This window comes from Leptopilina boulardi, unplaced genomic scaffold, assembly GCF_019393585.1.
Source record: "Leptopilina boulardi isolate dan_hultmark-lab unplaced genomic scaffold, ZJU_Lbou_2.1 LbouV2_350, whole genome shotgun sequence".
In the NCBI taxonomy this organism is placed as follows: Eukaryota; Metazoa; Arthropoda; class Insecta; order Hymenoptera; family Figitidae; genus Leptopilina; species Leptopilina boulardi.
In genome coordinates this window covers 786,522-794,988 of record NW_026137919.1, presented here as the reverse complement: position 1 = coordinate 794,988, position 8,467 = coordinate 786,522, and positions in this window count along the sequence as shown.

Genomic DNA, 8,467 nt, shown 5'->3' with positions numbered 1-8,467 from the left:
GGAACTTACATCGAAAATTCCAAATTTGTAATTTTTGCAAAAATACACGTCAAATGGCGATATTGATAATAAATATTTCAACACAAAAATAGTCGCGTAAATACACGCACAGACGGAACTTACATCGAAAATTCAAAATTTGTTATTTTGTGCATAAATACACGTCAAATTGTGATATTGATAAAAAAAATTTCAACACAAAAATACTCGCGTAAATACACGCGCAGACGGAACTTACATCGGAAATTCCAAATTTGTAATTTATGCAAATATACACGTCAAATGGCGATATTGACAATAAATATTTCCACACAAAAATAGTCGCGTAAATACACGCACAGATGGAACTTTGGGCAGATTTTTCAATAGGAAAATTTATTCAAAAATACACGAAAATTGGTAAAATTGAAAAAAAAATTCAGACCAGAATACTCGCGTAAATACACGCACAGACGGAACTTACATCGGAAATTCCAAATTTGTAATTTATGCAAAAATACACGTCAAATGGCGATATTGATAATAAATATTTCAACACAAAATAGTCGCGTAAATACACGCACAGTTGGAACTTTGAGCAAATTTGCCAATTGCAAAATTTATTCAAAAATACACGAAAATTGGTAAAATTGAAAAAAAATTCAGACTAGAATACTCGCGTAAATACACACACAGACGGAACTTACATCGGAAGTTCCAAATTTGTAATTTATGCAAAAATACACGTCAAATGGCGATATTGATAATAAATATTTCAACACAAAAATAGTCGCGTAAATACACGCACAGACGGAACTTACATCGGAAATTCCAAATTTGTAATTTATGCAAAAATACACGCCAAATTGTGATATTGATAATCAGTATTTCAACACAAAAATAGTCGCGTTAATTCACGCACAGTTGGAACGTTGAGCAGATTTTTCAATTGGAAAATTTATTCAAAAATACACGAAAATTGGTAAAATTGAGAAAAAAATTAGACCAGAATACTCGCGTAAATACACGCACAAAAATGTAATTTCGAATAAAAATTTTTAAGTTTAAAATGTGTGCAAAAATACACGCTTACAAGGGCCAAAAATGAGTTGTGTATTTATTCGCGGAATCCTTGCAAATTACACGCATATTTACTCGTGTATTTTTTTGATAGGGTTCTTGGCCTATAGTTCAAGAGAGGTCGCCACAGTTTGACTATAGTTTAGATTTATTTAATTTTTAATCTTTAATGGCCAGAAAATTTAACTTCTTCTTGGCCTATAGTTCAAGAGAGGTCGCTATAGTTCGCAATAGTTTGCCCATAGTTTTGATTTATTTAATTTTTAAACTTTAATGGTCAGAAAATTTAACTTCTTCTTGGTCTTCTTCTTTAACTGTCTTCTTGGTTCAAAAGAGGTCGCCATAGTTCGCCATAGTTTAGAATTATTTAATTTTAAAACTGAAAGAGCCAAAAAATTTAACTTCTTCTTGGCCCATAGTTCAAGAGAGGTTGCCATAGTTCTCCACAGTTTAGATTTATTTAATTTTAAAGCTGAAATGGCCAGAAAATTTAATTTCTTCTTGGCCCATAGTTCAAGAGAGATTGCTATAGTTCGCCATAGTTTGCCTATAGTTTAGATATATTTAATTTTAAAACTAAAGTGGCCAAAAAATTTAACTTTTTCTTGGCAAATAGTTCAAGAGAGGTCGCCATACTTCGCCACAGTTTAGATTTATTGAATTTTAAAACAGAAATGTCCAGAAAATTTAATTTCTTTATGGCCCATAGTTCAAGAGAGGTCGCTATAGTTCGCCAAAGTATGCCTATAGTTTAGATTTATTTAATTTTTAAACTTTAATGGACAGAAAATTTAACTTTTTCTTGGTCTTCTTCTTTAACTTTCTTCTTGGTTCAAGAGAGGTCGCCATAGTTTACCCAATGTTTATATTTATTTAATTTTAAAACTAAAATGTCCAGAAAATTTAACTTCTTCTTGGCCTATAGTTCAAGAGAGGTCGCCATAGTTTGACCATAGTTTAGATTTATTTAATTTTTAAACTTTAATAGCCAGAAAATTTAACTTGATCTTGGTCTTCTTCTTGGTTCAAGAGAGGTCGCTATAGTTTAGAGTTATTTAATTTTCAAATATAAATGGCTAGAAAATTTGACTTGACTCTTCCCGCAGTTTAAGAGAGGTCGCTATAGTTCGCCAAAGTATGCTTACAGTTTAGATTTATTTAATATTTAAACTTTAATAGCCTGAAAATTTAACTTCTTCTTGGTCTTCTTCTTTAACTTTCTTCTTGGTTCAAGAGAGGTCGCCATAGTTTGCCCATAGTTTATATTTATTTAATTATTAAACTTTAATGGCCAGAAAATTTAACTTTTTCTTGACCCATAGTTCAAGAGAGGTCGCTATAGTTCGCCAAAGTATGCCTATAGTTTAGATTTATTTAATTTTTAAACTTTAATGGACAGAAAATTTAACTTTTTCTTGGTCTTCTTCTTTAACTTTCTTCTTGGTTCAAGAGAGGTCGCCATAGTTTACCCAATGTTTATATTTATTTAATTTTAAAACTGAAATGTCCAGAAAATTTAACTTTTTCTTGGCCTATAGTTCAAGAGAGGTCGCCATAGTTTGACCATAGTTTAGATTTATTTAATTTTTAAACTTTAATAGCCAGAAAATTTAACTTGATCTTGGTCTTCTTCTTGGTTCAAGAGAGGTCGCTATAGTTTAGAGTTATTTAATTTTCAAATATAAATGGCTAGAAAATTTGACTTGAATCTTCCCGCAGTTTAAGAGAGGTCGCTATAGTTCGCCAAAGTATGCTTATAGTTTAGATTTATTTAATATTTAAACTTTAATAGCCTAAAAATTTAACTTCTTCTTCGTCTTTTTCTTTAACTTTCTTCTTGGTTCAAGAGGGGTCGCCATAGTCGGCCAATAGTTTATATTTATTTAATTATTAAACTTTAATGGCCAGAAAATTTAACTTCTTCTTGGTCTTCTTCTTTGACTTTCTTCTTGGTTCAAGAGAGGTCGCCATAGTTTGCCCATAGTTTAGATTTATTTAATTTTCAAACTGAAATGGCCAGAAACTTTAACTTCATCTTAGTCTTCTTCTTTAACTTTCTACTTAGTTCAAGAGAGGTCGCGACAGTTCGCCATGGATCCCATAGTGTAGATTTATTTAATTTTTTAACTGAAATGGACAGAAAATTTAACTTCTTCTTGGCCCATATTTCAAGAGAGGTCGCCATAGTTTGCCTATATTTTATATTTATTTAATTTTTAAACTTTAATGGCCAGAAAATTTAACTTCTTCATGGTCTTCTTCTTGGTTCAAGAGAGGTCGCCATAGTTTAGAGTTATTTAATTTTCAAATATTAATGGCTAGAAAATTTGACTTGACTCTTCCCGCAGTTTAAGAGAGGTCGCTATAGTTCGCCAAAGTATGCTTACAGTTTAGATTTATTTAATATTTAAACTTTAATAGCCTGAAAATTTAACTTCTTCTTGGTCTTCTTCTTTAACTTTCTTCTTAATTCAAGAGAGGTCGCCATAGTTTGCCCATAGTTTATATTTATTTAATTATTAAACTTTAATGGCCAGAAAATTTAACTTTTTCTTGACCCATAGTTCAAGAGAGGTCGCTATAGTTCGCCAAAGTATGCCTATAGTTTAGATTTATTTAATTTTTAAACTTTAATGGACAGAAAATATAACTTTTTCTTGGTCTTCTTCTTTAACTTTCTTCTTGGTTCAAGAGAGGTCGCCATAGTTTACCCAATGTTTATATTTATTTAATTTTAAAACTGAAATGTCCAGAAAATTTAACTTTTTCTTGGCCTATAGTTCAAGAGAGGTCGCCATAGTTTGACCATAGTTTAGATTTATTTAATTTTTAAACTTTAATAGCCAGAAAATTTCACTTCATCTTAGTCTTCTTCTTGGTTCAAGAGAGGTCGCTATAGTTTAGAGTTATTTAATTTTCAAATATAAATGGCTAGAAAATTTCATTTGAATCTTCCCGCAGTTTAAGAGAGGTCGCTATAGTTCGCCAAAGTATGCTTATAGTTTAGATTTATTTAATATTTAAACTTTAATAGCCTGAAAATTTAACTTCTTCTTGGTCTTTTTCTTTAACTTTCTTCTTGGTTCAAGAGGGGTCGCCATAGTCGGCCAATAGTTTATATTTATTTAATTATTAAACTTTAATGGCCAGAAAATTTAACTTCTTCTTGGTCTTCTTCTTTGACTTTCTTCTTGGTTCAAGAGAGGTCGCCATAGTTTACCCATAGTTTAGATTTATTTAATTTTCAAACTGAAATGGCCAGAAACTTTAACTTCATCTTAGTCTTCTTCTTTAACTTTCTACTTAGTTCAAGAGAGGTCGCGACAGTTCGCCATGGATCCCATAGTGTAGATTTATTTAATTTTTTAACTGAAATGGACAGAAAATTTAACTTCTTCTTGGCCCATATTTCAAGAGAGGTCGCCATAGTTTGCCTATATTTTATATTTTTTTAATTTTTAAACTTTAATGGCCAGAAAATTTAACTTCTTCTTGGTCTTCTTCTTGGTTCAAGAGAGGTCGCCATAGTTTAGAGTTATTTAATTTTCAAATATTAATGGCTAGAAAATTTGACTTGACTCTTCCCGCAGTTTAAGAGAGGTCGCTATAGTTCGCCAAAGTATGCTTACAGTTTAGATTTATTTAATATTTAAACTTTAATAGCCTGAAAATTTAACTTCTTCTTGGTCTTCTTCTTTAACTTTCTTCTTGGTTCAAGAGAGGTCGCCATAGTTTGCCCATAGTTTATATTTATTTAATTATTAAACTTTAATGGCCAGAAAATTTAACTTTTTCTTGACCCATAGTTCAAGAGAGGTCGCTATAGTTCGCCAAAGTATGCCTATAGTTTAGATTTATTTAATTTTTAAACTTTAATGGACAGAAAATTTAACTTTTTCTTGGTCTTCTTCTTTAACTTTCTTCTTGGTTCAAGAGAGGTCGCCATAGTTTACCCAATGTTTATATTTATTTAATTTTAAAACTGAAATGTCCAGAAAATTTAACTTTTTCTTGGCCTATAGTTCAAGAGAGGTCGCCATAGTTTGACCATAGTTTAGATTTATTTAATTTTTAAACTTTAATAGCCAGAAAATTTCACTTCATCTTAGTCTTCTTCTTGGTTCAAGAGAGGTCGCTATAGTTTAGAGTTATTTAATTTTCAAATATAAATGGCTAGAAAATTTCATTTGAATCTTCCCGCAGTTTAAGAGAGGTCGCTATAGTTCGCCAAAGTATGCTTATAGTTTAGATTTATTTAATATTTAAACTTTAATAGCCTGAAAATTTAACTTCTTCTTGGTCTTTTTCTTTAACTTTCTTCTTGGTTCAAGAGGGGTCGCCATAGTCGGCCAATAGTTTATATTTATTTAATTATTAAACTTTAATGGCCAGAAAATTTAACTTCTTCTTGGTCTTCTTCTTTGACTTTCTTCTTGGTTCAAGAGAGGTCGCCATAGTTTGCCCATAGTTTAGATTTATTTAATTTTCAAACTGAAATGGCCAGAAACTTTAATTTCATCTTAGTCTTCTTCTTTAACTTTCTACTTAGTTCAAGAGAGGTCGCGACAGTTCGCCATGGATCCCATAGTGTAGATTTATTTAATTTTTTAACTGAAATGGACAGAAAATTTAACTTCTTCTTGGCCCATATTTCAAGAGAGGTCGCCATAGTTTGCCTATATTTTATATTTATTTAATTTTTAAACTTTAATGGCCAGAAAATTTAACTTCTTCTTGGTCTTCTTCTTGGTTCAAGAGAGGTCGCCATAGTTTAGAGTTATTTAATTTTCAAATATTAATGGCTAGAAAATTTGACTTGACTCTTCCCGCAGTTTAAGAGAGGTCGCTATAGTTCGCCAAAGTATGCTTACAGTTTAGATTTATTTAATATTTAAACTTTAATAGCCTGAAAATTTAACTTCTTCTTGGTCTTCTTCTTTAACTTTCTTCTTGGTTCAAGAGAGGTCGCCATAGTTTGCCCATAGTTTATATTTATTTAATTATTAAACTTTAATGGCCAGAAAATTTAACTTTTTCTTGACCCATAGTTCAAGAGAGGTCGCTATAGTTCGCCAAAGTATGCCTATAGTTTAGATTTATTTAATTTTTAAACTTTAATGGACAGAAAATTTAACTTTTTCTTGGTCTTCTTCTTTAACTTTCTTCTTGGTTCAAGAGAGGTCGCCATAGTTTACCCAATGTTTATATTTATTTAATTTTAAAACTGAAATGTCCAGAAAATTTAACTTTTTCTTGGCCTATAGTTCAAGAGAGGTCGCCATAGTTTGACCATAGTTTAGATTTATTTAATTTTTAAACTTTAATAGCCAGAAAATTTAACTTCATCTTAGTCTTCTTCTTGGTTCAAGAGAGGTCGCTATAGTTTAGAGTTATTTAATTTTCAAATATAAATGGCTAGAAAATTTCATTTGAATCTTCCCGCAGTTTAAGAGAGGTCGCTATAGTTCGCCAAAGTATGCTTATAGTTTAGATTTATTTAATATTTAAACTTTAATAGCCTGAAAATTTAACTTCTTCTTGGTCTTTTTCTTTAACTTTCTTCTTGGTTCAAGAGGGGTCGCCATAGTCGGCCAATAGTTTATATTTATTTAATTATTAAACTTTAATGGCCAGAAAATTTAACTTCTTCTTGGTCTTCTTCTTTGACTTTCTTCTTGGTTCAAGAGAGGTCGCCATAGTTTGCCCATAGTTTAGATTTATTTAATTTTCAAACTGAAATGGCCAGAAACTTTAACTTCATCTTAGTCTTCTTCTTTAACTTTCTACTTAGTTCAAGAGAGGTCGCGACAGTTCGCCATGGATCCCATAGTGTAGATTTATTTAATTTTTTAACTGAAATGGACAGAAAATTTAACTACTTCTTGGCCCATATTTCAAGAGAGGTCGCCATAGTTTGCCTATATTTTATATTTATTTAATTTTTAAACTTTAATGGCCAGAAAATTTAACTTCTTCTTGGTCTTCTTCTTGGTTCAAGAGAGGTCGCCATAGTTTAGAGTTATTTAATTTTCAAATATTAATGGCTAGAAAATTTGACTTGACTCTTCCCGCAGTTTAAGAGAGGTCGCTATAGTTCGCCAAAGTATGCTTACAGTTTAGATTTATTTAATATTTTAACTTTAATAGCCTGAAAATTTAACTTATTCTTGGTCTTCTTCTTTAACTTTCTTCTTGGTTCAAGAGAGGTCGCCATAGTTTGCCCATAGTTTATATTTATTTAATTATTAAACTTTAATGGCCAGAAAATTTAACTTTTTCTTGACCCATAGTTCAAGAGAGGTCGCTATAGTTCGCCAAAGTATGGCTATAGTTTAGATTTATTTAATTTTTAAACTTTAATGGACAGAAAATTTAACTTTTTCTTGGTCTTCTTCTTTAACTTTCTTCTTGGTTCAAGAGAGGTCGCCATAGTTTACCCAATGTTTATATTTATTTAATTTTAAAACTGAAATGTCCAGAAAATTTAACTTTTTCTTGGCCTATAGTTTAAGAGAGGTCGCTATAGTTCGCCAAAGTATGCTTATAGTTTAGATTTATTTAATATTTAAACTTTAATAGCCTGAAAATTTAACTTCTTCTTGGTCTTTTTCTATAACTTTCTTCTTGGTTCAAGACGGGTCGCCATAGTCGGCCCATAGCTTATATTTATTTAATTATTAAACTTTAATGGCCAGAAAATTTAACTTCTTCTTGGTCTTCTTCTTTGACTTTCTTCTTGGTTCAAGAGAGGTGGCCATAGTTTGCCCATAGTTTAGATTTATTTAATTTTTAAACTTTAATGGCCAGAAAATTTTATTTCTTCTTTGCCCATAGTTCAAGAGAGGTCGCTATTGTTCGCCATAGTTTGCCCATAGTTTAGATTTATTTAATTTTCAAACTGAAATGGCCAGAAACTTTAACTTCATCTTAGTCTTCTTCTTTAACTTTCTACTTAGTTCAAGAGAGGTCGCGACAGTTCGCCATGGATCCCATAGTGTAGATTTATTTAATTTTTTAACTGAAATGGACAGAAAATTTAACTTCTTCTTGGCCCATATTTCAAGAGAGGTCGCCATAGTTTGCCTGGGACGTTTCACGTCAACCGGCCCAAAGCTATGTCCAAAATTCTATGCAATAAAAATAAACATGTAATACATGAAAATACTCGTAAACTCATCCCCTTTCAATTGCAAAGTGGCAGAATTGAAAATTCAAAATGGCGTCCATACTATGTCAAGTGGAAGCGGCTAACTTCAGAAATAAGTAAATATATTTATTAATTTCTTTTAGAAAATTATGCAAAAATTTTAGGTCACCACATATTTTAATGTTTTCGAGGTCGCTGATTACGAATCTGAAGTCAGTTTTTAAAAATTCAAAATGGCGGATCCAATATGGCGGATTATTT